The sequence below is a fragment of the Talpa occidentalis genome, unplaced genomic scaffold (genome assembly GCF_014898055.3).
Source record: "Talpa occidentalis isolate TD23 unplaced genomic scaffold, MPIMG_talOcc4v2.1 talOcc4.4, whole genome shotgun sequence".
NCBI classification, from domain to species: Eukaryota; Metazoa; Chordata; class Mammalia; order Eulipotyphla; family Talpidae; genus Talpa; species Talpa occidentalis.
Window position 1 is genome coordinate 18,139,863 of NW_023604295.1, and position 26,802 is coordinate 18,166,664.

At 33.4% G+C, this 26,802-nt stretch overlaps 1 long non-coding RNA gene across 9 annotated transcripts in view; it reads right to left on the reverse strand.

Annotated features, from left to right (window-relative positions):
* The window catches only part of LOC119257267 (uncharacterized), a 422,247-nt gene that overhangs the window by 305,202 nt on the left and 90,243 nt on the right, over positions 1-26,802 (reverse strand). For all 9 annotated transcript variants that reach the window (XR_008553798.1, XR_008553802.1, XR_008553795.1 and 6 more), the window contains one exon: positions 7,429-7,489. This is a non-coding gene — a long non-coding RNA (uncharacterized LOC119257267). The remainder of the gene's footprint in view (positions 1-7,428; positions 7,490-26,802) is intronic.

The following is a 26,802-nucleotide window of genomic DNA, read 5'->3' on the forward strand; positions in this document are numbered from 1 at the left end:
ACAGACCATTAAGTATAATGCGGGACACAGTACAGGTTTTGTATCAATGAAATGCAGGGAGAAACAATTATTCTGTAATGATTTGATAAGCCCGATCCCCCATCTCACTAGCTGTGGGTGTAGAGTGAGCCTAAAATTCTGTGTCTCAGCTCTTCTCTCTGAAAAGAAGCAATAATAATACTCTATCGGGCCTCCCCTGTGGCACAGGTGGTTGAGCGCCACGCTGTGAAGCTGTCCTCAGACTCTGTAGCGCCGGTTCAATCCCGGCCGGCCGGCGAGGGTCCCACATGGCACAGCATACCTCTCCTGTCTCGCCCACTGCTCCCCTCAGCAGTGTACTTCAGTCAATCTACCTGTTCTGTTCCCCACTCTGTCTCTGGTGAATCCTCTCACACTCCCACACATCTGGCCTGTATCCCGGTTGTTTATAAAGTAAATAAATAAATCTTTTTTAAAAAAGAAATTAAATAATAATAATAATAATAATAATAATAATAATACTCTATCTTCCTTACGATACAAGCTTATGTTGAGTATTATGTTATACTGTCATCTGGGATCATAAACAAATCTTCCCAAAAGCATCTTGTCCAGCACAAGAGGACTGATACCCACTATGACTTGGTTACAAACACTCCAATTTTCCTCCCTCTCAGGCACACAAGATGAAAATACTTTCTTACCCCTTTTGAATTAAATATGCTTATATGACTGCTGTTGGGCAATGAAAGGTGAACAAATATGGTATTTGAAGTGTGAACCCTTCACCAGTGTCCCTTTCTTTGTGACATACATCAAGATGGTCCCCCACAAACATGGACTCTGAATACAGCAACATGTACCAGCCTCCTGGTCTATAGCATGAGTGAAAACTAAACCTTGTTGACATAAACTAGTGAGAAGTGAGATAACTTATTATTGCAGTGTGCCCTAGAATATGCTGACTCACAAAAATATAAATTGTCAAAGGTCACAATTATGAAGTAAAGCCCAGAGGGCTAAATAACAGTAAAATCCTACTTACCTATACTTTGCCTTGTAGGCACAAATTATGATAGTGTCTTCATCTCAGTTATACCCCATTTTTGAGACCTACAATGTCAGCACTCATTTTTTTTTCTGTTAGCCACTCTCTTTCATAACAGAAAATTAAGTGATATATATATATATATACCACACAGATATTGTTACATAGGAAAAAAATGGTAATTCTACCAAAAGTTAACTGCTGTCTTGAAACAAAGCCACAATAAAATTAAATGAAATTTTCATTCATAAACTGATGTTTAAAAAAAGTGAATTTGACACAGAAAAGAAAATCTGAGAATATCAGCATTAAAGTCCATATCCAAATGGCATGTTAGTTACTGGCCATATGCCATATATGTGGAAGCATTTTGTCAGTAGTGACATATCATATAAAATTGAAAAATTCAGATAAATAGGCCAATTAACCACTAAGATGAAAGTTGTGTTTGTTCAATATGGGCCAAAACTTCCCATGTAAATGGATTTTTTATGATGCGACTTAGTAAGATATGTGCCTAAAGGGGTTGTAGCATATCTACATTTTGCATAAGATTACTTGGAAACCACTTTCTCTATTGAGAGTCTTCAGCATAATTTATATACCTCTATGGTTTTCAATGTGCGCAAGCTTCATTGCACATGAAAAAATGTAAAGAAGAAATGTGTTCAATTAAACAATAACAATAGCTATTTTTGAGAACAAAACCATGTACAAAATTCTTTGAAGTTTGTTAGAGCAGAGGTTTTCAACACTGGGATCACCTTAGATTACCTGGGGACATTTAATAAATGCCAGCTCCTGAGCCCTACCTAAAACCAATTAAATGAGAATCTTTGCAAGTGAGACCTGAGAATTGCCCCTTCACCACCTTTTTGCATTAGGTACCCTCTCAACATTTGGAAAACTAGGGATATTTTAAGCTATTAGCTCTGATATTGTGATTATCAGCCTTGAACAGAAGTCCCTTTAAGAAAGAGATTTTTTAAAAATTGCACATACTTAAAGTATGAAATTTAATCAATTTTGACACAGACCCATGTAAACTATTGCCACAATCAAATTTTGTTACTATTCCTAAGTATTTAAAAAAAATCTTCTCAAGTGTTTCTAATGTGCAACCAAAATGCAAAACATGCTGCTCAAGGACAGAGATGAGTGGGCATGAACCTTCTCTAGGAGTATAACAGTATTTGTGGGAGACTAGATAGAGTAGATAATTCTTACTAAATGCAAAGGAGATTTAAATAAGACTAAATACAGAAATAAGCATTATGTTTTAAGAAAGAAGTGATGGGAGTGAGCAAAAAATCTTCATATTAGTATGAGCCAAAAAGCAATTAACGATAATATGGTAAATGATATGTTCTACTTATATTTAAATTTATATTTTACAATATTACAGTATGATAAAATCATTACTTCTTTCAAAAAACTAATTTAATGAAAATTGCTTACTTTCCTTAAATAACATAAAAATAACTATATTTCAGACATTTAATATTCAACTCATTACATATTACAACAGAAGGAATAAATGTTAAATTTTGCCATTTGTTCCCTATCTACAGAAAGTATTTTAATTGGAGACTATTTCAGAATTCAATTTTTTTAAAAATTCAAGAAAGCCTACATCATAAAATTTATTACTTTTAATATTGAGTTGGTTTTATTAACTCTTTCTATACCTAGTCTGATTTGGAAGTTCTCTTGCTATTATTAATTTGAAATTATTGTGAAAGAACTTATCATGCTTGTCTGTATAAGTTTACCACTAGAGTACATGGTACATCTATCATTGACTAGCTCCATATAACTGATAATTCACTTGAACTTTCTGAGCTTTTATGTATGTGATATGGACATTAAGTTAGATGCTCAAAGAAAACCACCAGATACATAAAACTATGATTTGATCATTTTATATGCAGAACACACCTTTTGCATTAGGTACCCTCTCAACATTTGAAAAACTAGGGATATTTTAAGCTATTAGCTCTGATACTGTGATTATCAACCTTGAACAGAAGTCCCTTTAAGAAAGAGGAAGTATGTTCTAACCTTTAGAATAGACTTAGATTATTATTTTTATGTTTAAATTATTTTTGAAGTTTTCTTAAATATAAATGCTTGGGACTTACGACTCTTATAAAAGTATTAAATCAATATAAATGTATAAAATACAAACATACTTGTAAATCAAAATTCATCTTACTTCACTGATATAAATAGAAAATTGAAAATTTCCTTTATTTCCCAAGATATAGGAAAAGAAAATTTTGAAAGTGACTAAGTAATTAAAAATGTTTTCTTCATCAATGGTTAATAAATCAGTGAAATCATAATACACTCAATCTAAGTTTTCTCAATTATTAAAATAACCAAAATAATTCATAACTAGTCAAACACTGTGTCATTACACTCTCTGTGAAATACTATCAATATATATCACATATTAAAAGCTAACATACTTTGACAGTTGGGAAGACGTGACTAAAACCAAGCAGTTACAATTTTAAAAAGGATCATTACATTATAAAGACAACATTTGGTTATAAAACTTTTAACTACACAAAGCAATATTAGGGGAATCTAGCCTGTGACTTTTCATATGATACGACAGACACACAATCGCTATTTGAGCCAAGTTGTGAGAACAAACAACTAAATTCATTCAAACCGATGGCAATTTGATCTCTCCATCTTGCTTCTCCCACAACCACCTCACAACTCTCATTTCTAGCCAGCTGGACTGTATCCTTTGATTTTAGAACCAAACATCCAATTATAAGCTTTAAAAAAATCACTAAAAATTAGGTACTATAAATAATTTAATATGACCAAAAGGAAAAATCATAATAAAATAATTTTAGATGTGACTTCTTTGATTATTTGGTGATTGTATATATATATATATATATATATATATATTGTATATATAGCCACACACACACACTGAGATACCATTTAAATCAATCTGAATAATCTACTTGTATCATACAATAATGCTGATCACATATAAATTCCTACTTAAGACACAAACTATTATTTACTTTAGCATCCACAGATTTCAAAATAGCATCAGAGTATTAAACACTTATAAACATAATGGTGAATAAGTCCCTGACACTTCAAGCCTCATCTTAACATCTAGCAAAAAATAGCTTAGATTTGGTCATTGCTAAGTGACAAATATGGATGCCATAGTACAGTGTTCTCCCAGTATAAAATTTCAAATATGTCCATAAGTTATCAAGCTAAACAATATCTCTCCAGTCTGACCCATCCAGGAGATCACTAGTTCCTGTTTCTTATGAAGTTTTCTCAAAATAATAATCAGTAAACACTAGTTGAATACCCACTAATTGTCAGAAAATGGTCTAAATACAGTGACTTCGTAATACATATTAATCAAACATGATTAGATTCGGGAGAGTGGAGATAAGGAATGATAAATAGAGAACTGAAAAACTTGGTACCAACTTATGAAGTCAATGGCAAGTTAAGGTTGGGTGTTTTCTTCTAAGAAAAACAAAATCATCAACATTTTTGAATGTATGTTTATTATGATGACAACAAATTTTAAGAAGTCTGATGGCAGAGTGGTTAATGGACAAAAGAGGGAGGGGTACTGAGAAACTAGGAGTTCATAAAAGACCAGAGGAGTAGACTTTGTGGCTCTAAAACTAAGATGATAAATATAGAGTATTTTGGGATTTAAAAAATGATGTGTTCAATAGGAATTTGATAATGTTGGATAAGGATACAATAGAATAAAGACTATAGCATAAAACAGTAATTCAATGAAGATTCTATATTGAGAGTCTATTAAGTTTTAGCATAGATTTTTATCAACCATCAGCCAGGAGAAGAAATGGTAAGAATTACAGACCAGTAATAGACTAAGCTCATTAAAGCTTTGGCTGTCTTCAGGTTATCAATTACAGGTATATTAATGACAACTGTAGATACTGAAATGTGGAAACTTCAAACAGAAAATTAATATCTACTTAGCATGGAAGTTAGTGGTACTGACTGTAGTAAAGAGGATTGTTTTTCTTTTAACTTTTTAGCCTAGTCCCTAGCACAGAGTCAATGTGTGTGTGAACATTGATGGATGGTTGTGTATTGCTGCAGCAAATACTGGCAGAAATTTGTCTTGGTCTTTATAAACTATAGGAAAATTGTTGAAAAGAAAAGGGGAGGGGACAGTAACAGTAGCTCACCAGTTAAATCCTCATATTTTACTTTTTAAGAGATTAGAGTCACAGAAGATCATAAAAGCACTAGAAGGAAGTCTGGTGGAGCAAATGCCCTTAATCAAGGAAAAGTGGAAGACAGAATAACCTTGGAGAAGAACAGGAACATTAAACACTTTCTTCCAATACAGGATATTTTCAGAGGTCAGATTCCTAAAAGTGGGAATGCTGGATGTAAATGGATTCTTAATTATCTCTAGCTCTAATGTTCTTGCTCTTCTAGTTGATCTCCCACATTCCCAAAACACTCATCTTCTTAAATAGCATCTACTCACTTAACTCATTAGCTTATGTTTGATAGCTTTATGACTAGAGGATAGATAAATCCAAATGGATCACTTAAACTTTGTAAGAACTTGCACAAACTAGCCCCATCTCTGTTCAGTAGACATCAGAACATGAAGCTTGAAAATATGAGTACTTATGTTAAATTGATGGAACTATACACAACATGGTAGGTGACATGGATTACCTATTGTTTCCAAACACTTCCAAAACATTTCAGAAGTTGATCATATGCAAACTATAATACAAACCACTTGATATATATTTAATGATACTTTTTATAAAAATAAATCTCATAAATTAAAAAATGGTAGGCGAGAGAGAAGGTGTTCAGAATAAATTAGAAAAGAGAAATAGCAAAAGAGCTAGTAATTCCAGTTTTGACTTTTTGAAAGAAATAATAAAATTTGTAAACTACTGGCATAATCAATGAAAAACAGAAAACACATAAATATTAGAAATTACAGTTTATCAAATTTAATTAGCAATCATTTTGTAAGCCACACGACTGTAAGTTATAAATGTGTGCCTACAAAATGAAAGACTTGGTAAAATAAATAACACTTTAGAAAGTGTTTGATGGAAAATTAGTTCAATAAATAGAACTAACAAAATTCAAAGAAAAAATGGATGAACTTGTTTTTAAAATTTCAAATACCACCTCCAAAATAAATTTTAAATAGTAGTAAGTTATTTTTAATTAAAAAGAATATATTTTATAGAGCATATTGTAACATTTCCCAAGTGAATATAATATCCTAACAGAATCAAAAAGATGGTAAGAGTGAAAAAATATTATTGACTATTGACCAAGATCACTCTGTAGCATTCTCCCAAAATTCCATGCAAATAAAATGGAATTGACCTGAAGTATGTGAAATAAAAGAATAAGCTTCAGTTATGCAAGTATAATAACATTTGCAAGTCAACTGGTTAACAGAGAAAAAACAAATCATCCTCTCAACAGATTAAGGAATTTTTACTTTATAAGATTTATAGAAAATCAACAAATTTTGATAATTTTGTTCATTAAGAACAGAATAACTTAACATGAAGTAGAATAAAATTTACAGTCAATGTCATTCATAAATGATAATTTATGATTTAAGATTTGTCTACTGTAAAGGTAATATCACACGAAATGAGAAAATATAATAAATACAATTTGAAGTACTTTACTTAGGTCATGAGATATTATGTAGATTTACCAGTATTTTAGACACCGCCTTCATATTCGACAACAGCAAATGACATACAAACTCTCTGGCACAAGGACTCTCACAACCTTAAGTAGTAAGTCTCAAGGGGGGTGTCTATAGTTCCAGCCAAATGGCAGAATTATGACTTCACTTTTCCTATCTCAAACCTTGAGGAAATAAATTCTCTCCAAAATAAGATTAAGTTAGTTTCCCAAGAGGTAAAATGTATGATGTACAGAGTTTAATATTATTTTAAAATACAGTTAAGTATTTTTGAAGCCCATAAATTAGATTTTTTTTATAATTTTACTTTCAAAAATGATAGTATCTGAAAGAAATATTTATATGTATATATCTACATATAATCCTTCCTACCCTACATATGGTTTACCAATTATGTTTGTTTTTAGCAAATGAATCAATTCCCAGACATTTTATCTCAGATTTTAGAGGGATGTGATAAATATTCCCCAACTTTATATCCCACATATTTGCATGACATGATAATTTCAAAATAAAAAGAAAATGATGCAACTTCTTTAAAAAAGACAAAATATGAATGAAGAACAGTAATAAATATTTCTCATTTCAGTGCTTGGAAGGCTGTACTAATTATCCATGAAAAAAAAATGGTGAAATAATAAGTAGTTCCACTTACCATTTGGATAGAATGCTTGGAATTCAATTTGGAAGATTATCCCAATAAAATTCCTGAAGAGCTGAAAAATGAGATTGAGGAGGATCAATAAAACATGCTTTTTAGACCATTTATGATTTATTAATTCTATATGATCCCTTTGACTTAAACCTATTCCAGATTTCTACAAAGATATATCCAGACTCATGATTATCATTTAAAATGAATATTGTCTAAAATAAGGAAGTAGCATGCCATTTTATTTATTCACATCCCACCTATAGTGCTACAAGTTCCAGTCTACCTGGCCTCATCCTCAACCCTAACCTGCAGAACTACACTGTAGATTAAAAAATAAGAATAATTCATTCTGAATTCTGACTTGATATTTCTCTTAAACAAAACAAGGGACTGCACCACTTATTTTTACTGCAAACTTGCTAGGGTTTTGGCGGGTATGGTGAGGGATTCATTAATGGTACTTCAGTGCAGTTAAGAGGAAATTCATATCCTGAAATTTTTAAATCCATATGTTAGGTAAGCTAAATGATAAGTTTACCAATTACATCACCTGTGGAAAGTTATTTATTTAAGGTGATTATAACATCATTTAGATAAAATACTCTAATTGCCTAGGATTTTTAAAAAAAATCAGAAGATCTTTCATCAGCACAGTATTGGAAATCAGTATAAACTCAAAAAATAAATAAATAAAGAAGGAAGGAAGGCAGTCAGGGAGGGAGGGAGGGACAGACAGAGAAGGGAGAAGGAGGGAGGGAAATATGGAGGGAGAAAGGAAAGGGAAAATGTTCTTAAAACATGAACAAAATGAGGCCCAATGAAAGAAAAGTAGCTTGCCTACTCTGATCTTAGTCAGAGACAGTACTATGAACAGAAGCATGGTTTCAAGACTTCAACTTATCTCTTCCATGGTGCAATTTTAAAACATATTTATTAATGCTCTGATAGATGCCAGAAATTGTATGGTCACTGGATGATGAACAACATAGATAGAGACACAGATCTGCCTTCATGAATCTTAATTTCAGTGATCTTGAGTCATTAAATATTAAACATACACTGACATTCATATAAAGGATAGAGAATGCAAATATAACTAAGAAACCAAAATTTTAAAAAGCAGTTATAGCATAAGACGGGCCTGGTTTCCACAAATATTCTCACTTGAAAGTTTGCGATGGATTGATACACAAATAACTTAGCCAAAAATCTGAGTGTCCTTGACAAATAGGTAAGTATTTTGTGCAAAGATAAATCTTTCAATTGAAATGATCAATTTTTTTTTTCATTCAGTATTTTTAAAAGGAATCTTTCATTTGCTTACTGATCTGAATCTGTGTCAAATCCAGGCTCGGTGTGAAGTTCAAAAACATGCTGTAGGGATTAAAAATTCCACATATGCAAATGGTAAATAGATTCCACATGGAAAAGCAAAGTAAAGACCTTAAGACCAATTCCACAAATCATTCCTTAGCTACTGTTTCATATTTAGCACTGAGTTCAGGGTTTTGCTTGTAGGATGCAATTGTGAAAGAGAATGATAATGCTTAAAAATGAAAATTTGAATCCTTAGTCTACTAAAGCACTATTCTTGTATCTTCATTTTTTTACTAATAAAAGCAACTACATTCCTACTAATAAAAGTAACTACATTTAGTTGCATTAGCTTAATATAACCTAGAAATATTATTTTAAAATTACTTTCATGTTAGGCAATTAAAATATTTTCTAATTATGAGAATATCCATTAAAACATGGAAAGCAAATAATGTCCTAAAAGAATGTACTAAACATGATCCCAAGTTCTGCCTAAAATTATAATTCTTCCTAAAATGAAAACAATTAACAGAAAGAGATGCAGGGTGTGTGAAGTGATTGTTAGTTAGGTTCCTTGAGAAAGTACAAAACTGTGAATGCACTTATGTCTCAGTTCACTTAGGAAGGCTTCCGTAACCTTCAGATTCCCCATAAACAACCTTAAGATGATATTCAATATACTAAATTAGCAAATGATTTCACTAAAAGAATCAATTCATAGAATGGACCCATCAGAGGAGGCTTCACGTGAATTGTTTTCTTCATCCTAAAGAAGACTTGACCAGTTCAGAGTCTGGCCCATGTCATACACTTGATTGTTGATAGAACTAATACCATGGTAAATAACACTTACTTACTATTTCCATGATTTCATAGCTAAGAAGTGTTTTTAATATTCTCATAATTTAGGACATTAGGAACATTTTATGACAGCTATCATAAAAATAAAATTGTTACATATAATAGTTATATATTTTTATATCTATTATTACATATATTGAATATAATGTATCTATAGAGCTAACTTCATCCTTTAAGGATATTATCTGTTCAGAACTATAACATTTAATACCATAAAATTGACATTTAGAATCAATTGCACCACCAAGGTTTGTAACCATTGTCTTTGATCAATTTAATTTTGTCTTTGTCTAGTAGATGAGACCTCTACAGGTTTTCTGAAGCTCTTTGACTTACAGACTCGGGTATAGTGCATTTTTATGAAAAACCTTAGAATTATGAGGTTTATTAAGAGGTTTATTATGCTCTTATCTCTAATCATTGTCACAATAAAAATCTTGGTCATAAGGTTTGAATTTTTAAAAAATATCAGTGTGTTCCCCTTTTATCATATATTCTGCACTTTAAAATTACACTCTGCTTGATAGCTTTGAAATGTATGGTACATGCATGGGTATTCTCTGTCATTGAGTTAGAAAAAATGTCAAAGATTATCTTTTTTTAAGTGTTATCTTACTTATACTGGGAATTGCAGATCAAATAATAGAATGATAGAATGAGATACTTACTCCTACTCATCAAAGAAGGCATTAACTAGGAGTCAAAAATTTATGACAGAAAAAAACTCCTTGATGCTAACTACAGTATCCACAAATCTCTCAGTTACATTTGTTGGAAATAAGATGATCATTTTTTAAATAATGCCTATTGTAGCACTAAATGAAGTAAAGAGAGGAAAGGGAAGCAAAAATCTAATAATTATGGCAGTCTCATCATCTGCTTTATGCCCACTATGTGTTATGGAAGAGTAAGCCAGAGAATGACATGACTTTATCAACCACAATTTCCTTGATGATAAGGACAACAGCCAGCTCTCCTTTTCTTTTGCATCATCGTGAATAGATACATTAGGAATAATTTTCATTTCTTTATATTCTTGTTTCTTGCTCTACCCACTGCTTTTGTACAAATCATTAATAATGCTCATGAGTCTCTTACCTTGACAAAATATCTATCTTGTGAACCCCTTTAGTTAATGTCTCCCTCTCTCTTTCACAAGCACTCAAAAAATTTCAAGCACTTATTCATTTGAACGCTTCCGCTTATTTTTAATTCTATTATGCCAGTGAGTGGGAACTTTCATTTTCACTACATTACTGAAACTGACCTCAGCAAGCTCCACAATAAATTCTGAATAGCAACACCTCTTGGATTATCTTGGTGAGCTCTCTCACTGACTCATCCACCTCTTAAACATTATTTTTCTACACATTGCTGTTCCTAATTTTATTTTTTCTTCCCCTGGCATTTTTACTTGAATAATATTAACACTCCATTTATTAACTGCTGATGACCAACAAATTTTGTCTCAATCCAGTCCACATATTTGCCTACTTACTTAACATTTCCACATGAAAATCTCATACAAATACGTAGAGAAACATAACTAACCACTGAGCTCCTTGTCCTACTCCCAAACCTCCCCCCCATTCCCATTGATGGGTAACATCATCTTTCATAACTCAAGATGGATGACTGGGAATCAACCCTTGCCACTCCATTTTCCAGGTCATCCAAATGTTAACACTGACTCAGTCTTGTCAATATAACTTCTTTAACATATCTTGCACCAACTCCTCTCCTCTACATCCTGGTTACTTTGGCCTTATCATGTGTCAGTATTAACTGAATGAATCATTTTAATTCCTCCTATTTAATCATTTAATTCCTCCAAAAAATGATTATTTTTTTCCTCTGCATTTCTGTCAGAGGTCACTCTCTAAAAAGTACATCTCAGTGTTCTACTGAAAATCCTTTTAAAGGTCTTCACTGCCTATGGGCCTCCTCAGCGGCGCAGAGGTTGAGCGCTGGGTTGCGAAGCTGCCCGCAGTCTCTGCAGCGCTGGTTCGATCCCTGGCCGCTGGGAGAGGGTCCCACATGGCGTGCAGACCTCTCCTGCCGCCCGCTGCTCCCCTCAGCAGTGTACTTCATCAGTCTGCCTGTTCTGTTCCTCGCTCTGGCTCTGGTGAATCCTCTTACCCTCCCGGGCCTCTGACTGTACCCAGTGCTTGTATAAATAAATAAATCTTAAAAAAAAAAAAAAAAGGTCTTCACTGCCTAGAGAAAAAAGCGTACAGACTTTAAAATGGTTTCTGATTGTTTCCAAGACCTGACTCTGCCTTATCTGATCCTCATTCTTATCTCTCAACAAGTCCTATCTACATACACTAGCAGTCACATATACCAGATTCTTGTTTCTCATATTTTTTCTCTCCCATTTCTGCCCATGAACACTCCTGTTGCTGTTCTTCCAGATTCTATTGGAACTTCCCCCATTCTTGGTGGTTCTGGTGGAAGGAACAATTCTTGATTATTTTATACCTACTTGTACAAAATTTTTTTTTTTAATTAATAAATTTTATTTTTATATTCCCCATACAATTGCAATCCCCCCATTCTGACCCCAATCCCTCCCCTCCCGCCCCCCACCCCCAAAAAGTGTCTCTGGTTCATAGTTTTTGTTGATTTTGATTTTCACTTTCTTATAGTTATTCATTTTCCTGGTCCCTTATTTAAGTTTTCTAGATCCCTGCTATGAGTGAGACCATCCAGTATTTTTCTTTTTCTTTTTGGCTTATTTCACTGAGCATGATCCCTTCCAGCGTCATCCATGTTGCTGCAAATTGCATGTGTTTATCTTTTTTGAATGCTGAGTAATATTCCATGGTATATATGTACCACATCTTCTTGATCCAGTCATCTATTTTTGGGCATTTGGGCTATTTCCAAAGCTTAGCTATTGTAAACAGTGCTGCTATAAACATAGGGGTGCAGGTGTTCTTTGGAATTGATGTTTCTGTGTTCTTTGGGTAAATACCTAGGAGTGGAATTGCTGGATCCTGTGGAAGCTCTATGTTTAGTAGGTCCAGAAATCTCCACACAGCTCTCCATAGTGGTTGGACCAGTTTGCACTCCCACCAACAGTGCAGAAGAGTTCCTTTTTCTCCACAACCTCACCAACATTTGTTGTTGCTAGTTTTTTTAATATGTGCCATTCTCACTGGTGTAAGATGGTATCTCATGGTAGTTTTGATTTGCATTTCCCTGATTGCAAGTGATGTTGAACATTTTTTCATATGCCCGTTGGCCATTCGCATTTCCTCTTCAGAGAAGTTTCTTTTTAGTTCCTCTGTCCATTTTTTGACTGGATTATTTTCTTTGTTGTTGTTGAGTCTCATCAGCTCTTTGCAGATTTTTGTGATCAGTCCTTTATCATTAGTGTTGGGTGCAAAAATTTTCTCCCAGTTGGTGGGGTTTCTCTTTGTTTTTGTTATTGTCTCTTTTGCTGTGCATACCTACTTGTACAAAATTTTTATAGCAACTTTAACATTTTATGGAACCCATTGATTCATCCCTTTAATGTCACTACACTGGGTTTGTCTTGATAACCCTATCATCACTGGTTCAAGGAAAGCTTGAAACTAGTCAACTATAAAGAAGAGGAATGAATGAATGAGTTAATAAATGATATATCTCAAAATCCTCCTCAAAAAACTAAAAAACACCTAACACTTCCAAATAATTGTTAAAATTCCCCATGATTTTCTATTGTCCTTTTGAAGCAGAGTCCAATGAAAACAACATACCTATATTATATAAACAATCTAGTACAAAAAGAACAAAGTGCCAACGCAGTACAAATCTATTAGGTCAACTACTCACAGGCATAAACAATTTCATGGACTTTGGCTACAGCTAAACTTGGCAAAACAATCCCAAGTTAAACTTGAACTTCAGAATTTAGGGAGAAGAAAAACAATCAAAATAAAATGCATATTCAGCTTAAATTCAATTGGCAGTGTTTCAAGACACAGCCTAAGTTTTCTGTTACCTGTCTTGTTTCTTATTGCCAAAACTAACCTTAGGGAAAGCATGAGAATTGCTTAAGGTTTTCAGCAAATGGTGATTTTTAAAAACATATATAATGTTATTCATGCGGTTGAGTCGGAACTACAGATATCCAGTGGTACAGATGGAAATGATTTGCTCTGGAAACCGAGATATTTTTATAATTTTCCCATTTTTACCTACAAAAATAAGTTCATGTGCTGGTGCATATGAGGAGTCTCAGACCATAAAATAGAAACAGGCATATTGAAACAGAACACCACATAATAGCTATGAAATTTAGATTTGATGCTTTCACACTGCTGACATTTTACCTCTATGTTAATTATATTTGAGTCACTATTTCAATTTTTAAGATACACAACAGTTTACAAACATATCCTCACTGTAAAAGATTCAGACAATACACATACTTGATAAACAAAAGTTTCTTTTTCATCTCCACATTTTATTTCCTTCTCTAAGGGTTTTTTAGCGCACATCACTCAAGTTATTATGTAATTTATTTACATATGTGATTTTTAATACACACAATTCTAATTATACGTATTATTCTAAGCATTATACTTTCTCTTAGTATTGAGATTTAAAGATATTGTAGAAATATGAACTGTAAAGACTATAAAAAGGTGATTCAAAAATTCAATTTTTAACTAATTCCACCCTGCAAAAGAAGTCATATATATTGGTGTTCATTACAGGCCTGTTCAAAATAATAAAGTAGAAGAAAAAATATAAGCATCCAACAATATGGGAATGCTTTAATTTGTTATGATATATCCATAATAGATTATCAATCAATTCTAGATAATCATGTTGCTGTTTAAAAATGATACCTAAATGTAGCAAAATTGTGTGGCTATAAGTTATTTCATGTTGTTCCCCTGGAAATTCTCCAGAATAAGTCTAATAAAAAAATCAGTATTGTAAGTTCTTTTATCACAAAGAAAAAACTTAGGAAGTAAGAGTTGCTGGTAGGTTTTAGATTTGAAAGGGGATGGGAGGTTTTCTTTTAATTAGAGATCTCTCCCACTCAGTGGGAGACCTGAAAAATAACTCTGAGGCATTTTATCTTTCTCAGTTTTAGTTATTGATCTCTAAGGTGTAATAATAGTGATAATTAAAAAAAAGTGGTAAATATGAAAGCAACTAGTACAAAGAGTCACTCATTCAGTGTTTTAAAGATAAAATAAAAATTCTTCTTTGGCCAATTCTTTGATTAACCCAAATAAATTCTGATCATCATAGTTCTTTATTTCCTACCCCTTTAATTTACACAACAGTTAAGGGAAACTGAGTAATAGGATAACATGTCTTTGGCTAAGGATAATAACTTATTAAAAAAGACAACACCTTAAATACAGATGTCAGTAACAAAATGTATCTTTTTTAAAGTGACATTAAGTTTATTTTAATTTATTAATCAGCACTAATGTATTATAAAAGGTTAAATAATTTATTTCAAAAATACTTATTTAATATTAATAGATTAAGTATAAATAAACCTTAGAGTGTAATAGTTCCTTATTTTTGATAATTTGCCATTTGCGCATACTTTGCTTTCCATGTTTAATATTTACTAAAAGACATTAGCAGGATACGGGTCTTAATTTCCTTTTTAACAGCTTACCAAACTTAGCTTATTTATTATCTTTATGCATAAATATTATGGAGTTGACAAAGAATTGCAATCTAAAATGAAACTGAAGGATAGAAAATGGAGAATCTTGGGCATGCACCCTCAGAAAACAGAATTTAAAAACTGAGAGACTGATTTTCTATAAATACCTGATATACTGAAGATTGAGACACTTCCTGACCAATAAACATCCACCTAAATCTCTCCCCCTCTTCAAGTCAATGAACTCACTGCTTGGCCTCTGACTGGTCTTACCCCTCTCCCACCCCATAAATACACCTGCCTTAAATCTTCAAAGAACTCACCTATAACTTCATAGTGTTTGTTTCCCCAATTTCAGTTCCTCTGCTATTCTCCACTAAATTCAATTTCTGATAGCTCAAGTTTGCCTTGGTTACCTTTTTATTTTGGTTCACAGAGTATATCAAATAAGTGTGGATTGATGGAAAACAAATATTGGTGTTATAGCATCAGTATTTTAATCTCTGACAGGATATAAAATAGCAAAGGTAATAAAGCCAAGGACATTTCAGCAACAAAATATATGCTATATTTGGTTCTCAGAATTTTCTTTTCAGCCATATCATTATTTTCCATCACAGCACAGGAGTGTTTCGATGAGATGGTGAAGGGAGGAGAGAGATCAGGGTCCTGCATGCTAGTAGGTAAGATTATATATTGTTTTATATAAAACAATGCAAAGGAAAAGAAGAGCTAGTAAGACTGAATTATAGTAACTGGGACTACTACAAAACAAGTCTACTTGCCAGGTTCTTCAAATGTAAATAATAAGAGGCAAAAATACTCAACATGAAATGAGAGAATGCATATAAATGCCAAATATTTTATAAGGGGCTGAAGAAAATAATTGAAAAATACTTTTATAAGTTATGACATAACTCATTTATTAACTATTTTAAAAAATTCACCTCCTTTCAAAGTATTAGAAAAGAGATGTTTAAATGATTCACTTAAGGAGATAAAAAGAGAAAATAATTATTCTATAATTTAATAAATTAATACTCTTATAAATATAGTTTCATATGTGATGATGTTCTCAAAAATATCATTCTATTTTATCTTTTCTCTTTTGAGATGAGAGAAAATTTATCTTTCCACGTTTCTTGTAAATTATTTTGCACAATTAGATTCAATAAATACATTCTCAAAAGATAGTTGACATAGAGTATCTCAATTAATTCCCTTTCAGGGTAGGAATTATAAGCCTCATTTTACTGATAAAAAACTGGAACCCAGAGAAGTTAGCAAACTTGAGTAGTGATAATTTGGATCACACTACAGAGTGGAAAGTTGAACTCCTGCTTGTTCTTTCCAGATTTAACATTTTTAATCATACCGCTTTGCCTTAAAATCCTTATATCAAAATACTGTATGAATGGACATGAGTACTTTTTACTCAGTTTTAGTTGGTTTTCATTAATCACAGAAAAAAATCTTATGAGATGTTTTAAGGTGGTATTTATGAATGACTACCACTTAAAACATCTTATACCTGGCAACATTATATAACAAGGTTTATTAAGGTGGTATTTATGAATGACTACCACTTAATAAACCTTGTTATATAATGTTGCCAGATATATCACATTCTTCCCATTTGATAGGAAGGGTATGGAGAGTCTGAAATGAGTTTTTTATTGTTTTGTTGTTGTTGTTGGATTGTTCTGTTTTAAGAGAAATTCTCTGTGATTAAATAGCAACCAGGCACTGAAATCGCAAGCTGATCTATGTATGGTATTTACGTAAATTAGACAAAGATCCCTTTTTCCATTGTGTGGTCTGGACACCTGGTGCACAAGCTCCAGCGAAAGGGTCAGCATAATTGAAACCATCCTTCATTTGCCTGTCACATAAATGAGAATTTGAATTTTGAAAACTCTATATAGCAACAAAATATAGATATTCTTTTTCATGTTATTATGAATGCCAATATATCTGTTCTTAGTTGAATTGTTCTTGTGACAATTTCCATAACTTTTTTTTAAAAATCATTTTTCACTTAATAAAAGTACTTTTCATTAGCAAGACCTAATTATGTTATGCAAAAACCACAGGGATAATTATAGTTCATCCAGACAGTCTTAATATGTATTAGTAGAAACATGTTACAGGCCTGATGAGAAACTCACATATCATTATCCAATCTCAACAGCTGTTTAGCACAATCTTGCTATAATCAACTCTAAGTTATCATCCCATCATGTCTAACCTGCCATATTTTTCCACATTTATACCAATTTAAAGATATATTTTAAGTCATCAGATCTATTTAAGGCTTTACAGTATAATTAAATGTGTTTTACTAAACCAAGCATGCCCTTTTCCTAACATAATTAAGACTGCACTATATACATATTTACAATTCAATTTAGCATATATTTGCTGAACATCTACTGCATCCTCAGTGTTAATGGAAGTAGGGAGCCTATGATGTTATAGAACATTCTATGTGCTCCTAAGCCACCAAATCCCACCAGGGAGGAAAGAATGTCATTTACTATTTAGTCCAATTTCCATCTCTCTTCACTTGCCCAGTTTTTTTTTAAGTGGTTGTAAAATGTCAAGACTCAACTCAGTAATATCCTCATTAAAATAATAATAAGGGAAATGGGAAGCATTCCTTTATAGAGCAATATTTAATTCCCTTTGAATGCACTTTAGCACTTTGTCCAGTGGATTTCATTTATCCAAAGTACTGGTATTTCCACCATTTCCGTTGGAATTTTCCTCCATAACTGAACAAATTTTTACTGCTAGATTATATTTCCTGCCATTCAGTTCATCTTCTTCCTGATTCTTATTAAGCCAGAGATAGTTACCTTAGATCTGTACCAAAAATTAATTTTGCTTTGTGTTAGCAATCTGGGAGAGTCAACAGTCATTTGTAAATTTCCCATGAATAATAAGCTTGTTCTTATCTGTGAAGTGTCAACATTATTGTAACCATTTCTGAATGATGGCAATATTGTTTTCGATAAGCAAGGAAAAATTAAAAAAGAGTAGCTACAATGTTTAATCTTTTCTATTCACATCAGGAAACTTCAGATCTCCCTCTTTGGAAAAAAAATTAAGGTGAATAAAAATCCTATCCTTGTAAAAGAAACAGAAGACACCTATTACTACTGAAAGGAGTAGTATAAATCTAGAAAAAAACAAAGAATATGAATAACACACAGGTCCTCTTTTGCCCTAAGTAGTATTTTCACTGATGACCCAACAAATCCTTCAGGATTTTCAAGAAACTTGAAAAATTTAATTATTCTTACTTTAAAATATATACCAATACCTCTTCATTGGGAAATGGTTTATATTAATCAAATATTCTAGTCTCCACATTTTGCCTATATAAAAATCATTCTATTTTACAAATCAATCTCTAGTGAGGAAACTCATCAAAAAATTTACTGTTACTAAACACACACACTTAGCTTTAGAGGTTGCTTTCCTCCTCATTTAATTTTTTTTTTTTCATTTTTGCTGCTTTACTTACAAAAGTTATAATAAAAATAATTCGTCTAGGGCCTCCCCTGGTGGCGCAGGCAGTTCAGTGCCACGCTGTGAAGCTGTCCGCAGCCTCTGCAGCGCGGGTTCAATCCAGGCCGGCTGATGAGGGGCCTACATGGCGCGGCTGCTCCCTGCTCTCCTGTCACTCCCACTGCTCCCCTCAGCAGTGTATTTCATCAGTCTGCCTGTTCTGTTCCCCGCTCTGGTTCTGGTGAATCCTCTCACTCTCCCACGCATCGGTCCTGTACCCTAGTTCTTGTATAAAAATAAATAAATAAATCTTTAAAAAAATATAGTCTATTTCTAATACAATTCTACAGAGTAGGAAAAATAAGATGATGAGGGTTATCTCCTCAAAGAAATCAGCAAAAGAAAAAAATATTCCCTCCAATTAATTCCATACATTTAAAAGTCAATGGGAATTAAAAAATCAAAATTATCAAAAAAATCAAAAGCAGTTGTGGTTTTAGTTGAACTTAGTAATGTACTTTCAGAAGGATATATTCAGCCTAATGGTCAATTCACAGAGTGCAGTGTATGAGATAACCAGAAAAGATGCCAAAATCAAGTACCAAGAGATTTAAAAAACATTAAAGGATGATTTTCAGTAGACTATACACTATACACAAAGAATTACAAAATGAAAAAGAAAAATCTGGCAGCAACAACCAAACAAAATCTCTTTCTTCTTATCTCTGCTCTAGTGTTTAACTTCACTGAAATGCAGAAATTGTATTATTCTCTCAAGTTGTAAAACTGGGGACTGGAAACCTTGCTACTAAGACTCTTGTACATAACTATGAGTGATCAGGAAGACACAACACATGTCACAAGAAAAAAGCCAGCGTTCGAAAATACTGTTGAAAACTCAAGAGGGAAAATTTTTCAAAATTCTCTCTCTTTATGCTAAACATTAATAATTGGCCCTCAGAATCCCTCCCAGGTGAATAGAGTGGTGATGGCAGATCAAATCTAAGAACTCAGACAAATTTTGTAACTAATCAGAGAGTGAGCTAAGCTAACCCCATATTGTCTGATAACTAATCGGGACATTTTCCTTTATAAAAACCCTCCCTGTGGGCCTCCTCTGGTGGTGCAGCAGTTGAGCGCTGGGCTGCGAATCTGCCCGCAGCCTCTGCAGCACCTCTTAGATCCCTGGCCACCAGCGAGTGTCCCACATGGCGCTGCAGACCTCTCCTGCCGCACCTGCAGCTCCCCTCAGCTGTATATTTCATCAGTCTGCCTGTTCTGTTCCCTGCTCTGGCTCTGGTGAATTCTCTCACCCTCTCGCACTTCTGACTGTACCCAGTGCTTGTATAAATAAATAAATAATTCTTTAAAAAAAATAAAAAAATAAAAACCGTCCCTTCAACTGAATACCAATGAACAGGAATGCAATATCATACACCTCTAGGAAGTCCTACCCCTCTCTTTTTAATATGTTTTAATAGAAAAGCTGTAGCTGAGATTGAAACATTTAAAGAGGATATAAGTATTACCCATTGTAACTACAATACATCCATTGGAAAATCATATTATTAGATGATTTTTTTAATAACTAAAGTACTTTCATTTAAATTCCGCAACTGTACTATATTTCCAATGGACAGCCTCAACTTAATTAAACAGAGTTTACAAGCACAATGGAATAAGATGATTTATTTAAAAGTTGGAATAATGTTAAGTAAATTTATTGATCCAAAGATTGCATATTAATAACTTTGGTGCATTTTTTCCTGAAGAAATTAATGAGGATCTTTTGATTTGACCTTAACTGGGGTTAGGTATCTTTTGGGAAGAGCAAAATTTTCAGTAACTCATGGAAAAACATTCTTAAGGAAGAACACCTGGAAACCAGGTTTCAAATATTTTGCATCAACACTCTAATATTTTATGTTTGGGGTCTCCCTGGTGGCTCAAGGGTTAAAGTTTCAGTGCTATCAAGTTATCACCAACTACTGTTGCACGAGTTCAATCCCTGGCCAGGGAACTGACCGACATGGCACAGCAGACCTCTCCTTTCTCTCCCACGGCTCCCCTCAGCAGTGTATATAGTAGATCTGCTTGCTCTGCTCCTCACTCTGTCTCTGGTGAATCCTCTCACCATCCCCACCTCTGGCCTACACCCCAGTTCTTATATACATAAATAAAAATAAATCTTTCAAAAAATATATTTTGTATCTGGTAAATTGTTGTAAGCAAATCTAATGGGAGCTCAAGGGCAATTTTACTCCTTACACATTTAAATACTTCCCCTGGATGAGAAAGTTGTAGAAAGTACCCCTCAAAACCCTCATTACCAAAGAGCATTTAAAGTAACAAATATTATTGAATGTGCAGACTTAATACGAACAACTTGAGAAACACTCTGGTTTAACTCTTTCCTTTGCTGAAGCCTAGAAAAATTAAAAGGAGTCATGAAGACTCAGCTTTATAAAATATATTTATCTTCCTGCATAATTTCAAAAATCTCTGTATCCTGATGCTATCTAGAAAAGAATGTTGAGTGCGGATTTTGATCAAGGGAAGACACTTAAAGATAAAAGGAATACATTTATCTTAAAAGGGTGGAGGAATTATCTATCTCATGTTATTTCTTGCTTAGAAATTTTTTTTTGCAAAATATAGCCATTTATGGCCACAATAGAAGATAGCTCTGTTGCATTTCTCTCCATTTCCAGGTTTCCAGAGATGTCATTGATCAAACCCAGCAAAAGTTCTTGACGTGGGGCAGATTATAACATTCCCATAGCTAAGGAGTTCAAATGTGAGTACTCCTTGGCACTCATCAAGTAATTCCCAATGATAAATGACAGAGAACCGTATGTCAGCAAAATACATAATCTCTAGGTTACTCGCCAATGTAAATAATTTCAAACTCTATAAATCTACTCTTTGAAAGGTTTTGTCTAGCTGTTCCCTCATTTCCATTCCTACAGCCTTAGCCCATGTCGCACCCCACTACTCCCAGTCTCAATTTCTTTCCATTCTAATGTGCTCTGAACATGACCGTCTTCCCATATACAGGCTGCAAATTTTGAAACAGCTTCTGTACTATAAACTGACGACTTAAGGTCTGTCATATGTGGGCCCAAAATGCCTTTCTAACATTCTTATCTCTGCACCCTTCACATACACTCCCCTACCTCTAGTTGTGTTGTTTTCCATGCAGTCCCTTCTCTCTGCCTAGTGAAGAGCCCCTATCAATGTTTCAAGTTCTGCTCAAATATTGCCTCTTCCAGAAAATTCTTTCTTTGTAATAGATTATCTAATATAGAATTTAAGACATCTGACTGTGCACTAACATTTATTTATATATACAGTTCTAAGAATTTTGAAGGTAGAAAGTGTGTCTTGGTTATAGATGGACCCTGTTTAGTGTCTGACTTAACAGTTTTGTTTTTATAACTGAAGTGGGTGGTAAATGGTTTGGCTGTTGTTTTGGGGGAAACAAATAGACTACATTTCCCAGATTCGTTGGCTCAAGGTATGGCCATGTGGCTCAATTCTGAAGACCAGAATCTGGATTAGATTGTCCAGTTCAGGACCATAACATCCTCCCACACATGAACTTCTGCTAAGAGGCAATGGGAGTTGTTGATAGAGCAGCAAGATGGAAAGAACCTGGGTCCTTAAGTCAATGAGCAGAGGGTTGTTCAAGGTACCCTATGCTGGATATGCTCTGAATAACATAAACTTGTAAAATGCTGGGGTTTTTATTTGTTATGCCAGAGAATATAGCCTTACTGACACAGGTCAGCTGACCAGTTGGCAAATTATAGTGAAGAACAATAAGCAGTGCCACAATGGCTTTATTTTTAGATAGATTTGCTGGAATTCTTTGACTGGTATAGACCTATCTTTGACTGGTATAGACCTGAAACCATCTTCACTGGGATGGAATTTGCTACATCTGTAGGAGGTTTCTAGATCTTCTGACTAGCTCTGAATCCATTCATCCAGCTATTTTAATTTTAAGTCTATGTCCCAATCTTTCCCTTCAATCAAGATGTTTTGCTCTTATATTATGTCTTCATCTTGCTTTGTACTTCTGTAACATCCCTTTGGTAACACTTGGTTCTCTGAATGAGTCTTTAGATTCTGCCTAAAATCAGTTAAAGAAATTCTGTTAGTTAACCCTCTGTAATGCCATCCAGCTATTGGTGAGCAGGAATTCTGTAGAAAGGAGATTAATCCCCCAGAATTTCCTAAAAGATTAATATTTTATTTATTTATTTTTTATTTTTTTATTTAAATTTTATTTTTGTATTCCCCATACAATTACAACCCCCTTATTTTTACCCTAAACCCTCCTTTCCCTGCCCGCCACCCCCCATAGAGTCTCTTATTCATAGTTATTTGTTTATTTTGGTATTTTCTTCTTATAGTTATTCTTTTTCCTGGTCCCTTATTTAAGTTTTCTAGATTCCTGCTATGAGTGAGACCATCCAGTATTTTTCTTTTTCTTTCTGGCTTATTTCTCTGAGCATGATCCCTTCCAGCGCCATCCATGTTGCTGCAAATTGCATGTGTTTATCTAAAAGATTAATATTTTTTTGAAATTATATGAATCATTAATAGTTGAAATTTAATATAAGAATTCCAAGGACTATACATTCTGGCTACTCCTTAATGGAATACACTGAAAATTTCATATCTTGGAATTGATTTCATCTTGATCAAATTCAAAGTATTTCAGTAATTTATGAAGATACAACATAACATCCTGTAATGTGTGAATATGTCTATCACATCTGCATGTGTGTATGTGTATCAAGCATCAATGTTGCTTTTCTACATTTTTGTTTGTTACCCATCATTTCTAATCATTTAATGAATAATTAAATTGATTGGTTAAATGTGTAACAGTGATTAAAAGGTTAATAACAGTCAGCACTGCTCATTTTTTTCTATCCCCAGGAGGAAAGAATTCAAAATGTGCTCTAAACCTAGATGATTTGAGCCATATTCCTGTGACATTTCCTCCATGCAATTTCTAGTATGTAAATAGTACAAATGAATATTGATTGTAAAATTCTTCCTACATTGTATTGTGATATCCTGCCTTCAAGAACATATGAAATCTATATTACTAATTTGCGGCTGACTGATGAGAAAATATTGACTGAGAAAATGAGAACAATGACAAAGCCAACTGTCAGTAGATATAAGTTATAGAAATTTGACAGAAATGACTGATGTCAAAGAATACTACTTTTAGCTTCTAGATTGAAATGTTTACCAGTTCTTTTTGGGGGGATGTTTTCAAGAAATCGAAGTAAAATTTTGCCAAGGGAAGCACTGTTGTCAGCAAGGGGGAACAGCATAGGAGAATCTCAAAAAACAAGAAGCAGGAATACAAATAGAATAATAAGAGGATACTTGTGCAGATATCTAAAGACAAAGAGGAATTTCACTTCAAAGTAACAAATTATGAGATGTGAATGAAAAATTAGTTTATCTTCCAGAAAGAAGGGTAAAAAAAGCCATACAACTGAAAGGCCAGAAGAAAATCATAAAAAATACTTTTGTGCCCTTGGAGAAAGGATAAATGAATAAATAATAGATAACAATATTCCAAAGAGAAATAAATACTGGGAAGAATAGACTTCCTTGGAAACAAGTAAACATTAGCAGCAATACCTCAAAAGGGCTAAATGAAATGTATCTTGGGGTAATCAAAAAAAACAGGAAATTAACAGAAACCATAAATAACGTCATGGAAAATAAAATCTAAAATGATTGAAAGGATAGAAAATGTCATGATGTCAAGGCAATACTGTTAAAATGTAAAAAAAATCCTGATACCACTGTCCAATGTCTTTCTTGATTAAAAAATAGTTGATTAAAAACAAAAAACCCTCTGGGGACAGATGTGGGACTATGCAAATATCCAGACTAAAGAGTCCAAAAATGAAAAAAAAAGAATCAGTTTGTCAAGAAAAATACATCACGGCCTTCCCGGTGGCGCAGTGGTTGAGCACTGGGCTGCGAAGCTGCCCGCATCCTCTGCAGCGCCAGTTCGATTCCCGGCTGCTGGTGAGGGTCCCTCATGGCGCGCAGACCTCTCCTGCCGTGCCTGCTGCTCCCCTCAGCAGTGTACTTCATCAGTCTGCCTGTTCTGTTCCCTGCTCTGGCTCTGATGAATTCTCTCACCCTCCCGTGCTTCTGACTGTACCTAGTGCTTGTATAAATAAATAAATAAATCTTTTTAAAATCTTTTTAAAAAAAGAAAAAGAAAAATACATCAACCCAAGAGGAACTTTTTTCTCTACAATGCAACATGTATGAATAAATGGAACATAAAAAAGAACATAATGCTAAAATACTATATCTATAAATAACTTAGAAACTGCTAAGTTTTCCCTATTAATTTCTATATCCTAATTACTATCTGAAATGAAAAAATAATAAGTCCACTACACACTATTAGTTGTTAAAGAAAAAACAAATGACAGATTATAAAAGGGATTCACTTAAGGTTTTATTTCTTTATATATTTATGAATTGTTATCTGAGCTTTATAATCAGGACAGTAAATTTACAACCTTACACAACCCCACACAATAAAAACAAGAACATCAACCAACATCATTAAAAATTTGGTATATGAAATATTAAATTGATAAAACAAAAATCTTTCCTAAACATGTAATTTGAAACTCATTTCTCAACCACTTTACAAATTCAGGCATAATCTACAACTGGATATGTGTCAGTTTTCTGATGAAGGTCTTTTTTTTTTTTTTTGCTACATGGAATAGATACTATGTTTGATAGATAGATATTAAACCCTTCTCAATACCACCTTCTCTTACTTATCATAGATACACCCACTACTCCACCCGAAAAAAAAAAAGCACAGATTATAAATTTAATCCTAAATCCTTCCTAGACCTGTGCTTCTCAGATTTGCTGGAGGATTCCCACAAGGATTTCTTATGTCCTAATTCTTACAAGAGCTGGATAGTTTCATTCATAGGTAGAATACACAGAAATAACGGGTCAGACAACAACCAACCCAAACAAACTCTAGAAATCTGACTGTAGAATTAAGGCTAGCAGTCAGGGAGAGGAAAAGGAGACAGCACAGTGGATGCTGGTAGAGGACTATGGGTGTCTTGGTGGTGGGTATGGAGTGGTAACAGATTTGAAGAGGTGTGATCCTGTATTTCTGAAACATGTAGAGGTATAATCCTGTATTTCTGAATCATATAGTATTGTAAACCAATATGACAGCACTAAATTAAAAGAACCTGACAGTTCACACAGTGCTCACATTCAGGTTTCCTAATTTAGTGAAAAAAGAGGTCAGCATACATGAATCATTTCTCTCCATCTATATTCTCTCTCTTCCAGCACTAGTACCTTCAATCACCCTAGTTTTGCATGCATTTTCTCTTTAGGCTATAATCATAGTCAATTTTCTCTCCTAATTCATTAAAAGGATTATTTTACTCTTGAATCTTGTAATTAGCAACTGTCCTTGTTCAATTTCAACCAACTGCCAGTTCCTCTCCAAAGAGGGAGATTTCAATATTTTGTCTTGCAAAAAACACTTTTCAATTTTTAACATAATAGATATTTTCTGACTAGTCTATTTAAAAATAGCACAGCTACCTTTTTACCTCATACTTCATAGTACAAGTATTATATATTAATTTCTACATTATATCATACATTTATTGGTTAGTTTGTTTAGCACCTCTCTCTCTCTTTTCTGGAATATACAATACTTGATAGGAGATAATTTTGAAATGTCTGTATCCTTATTCCATGAACTAATGACCAAATACAGCATGCATGCCATAAGTATGCTAAATGGACATATAAACATATCAAAGCACTAGGTATTTTTTAGCACAAAAAGTTGGGGTGGTAACTGTTGGTTGTTCCTCCAAAGTTAAGTCTCTCATTTTTTCTAATCAGGTGGCCTTCCTGGTAGAAACTACACTTCTTAGTTTCTCTAGATCTATTGTGGCTTAGGAACTAAATTTTAAAGTAGTAAAATAAAGCAGAAATAT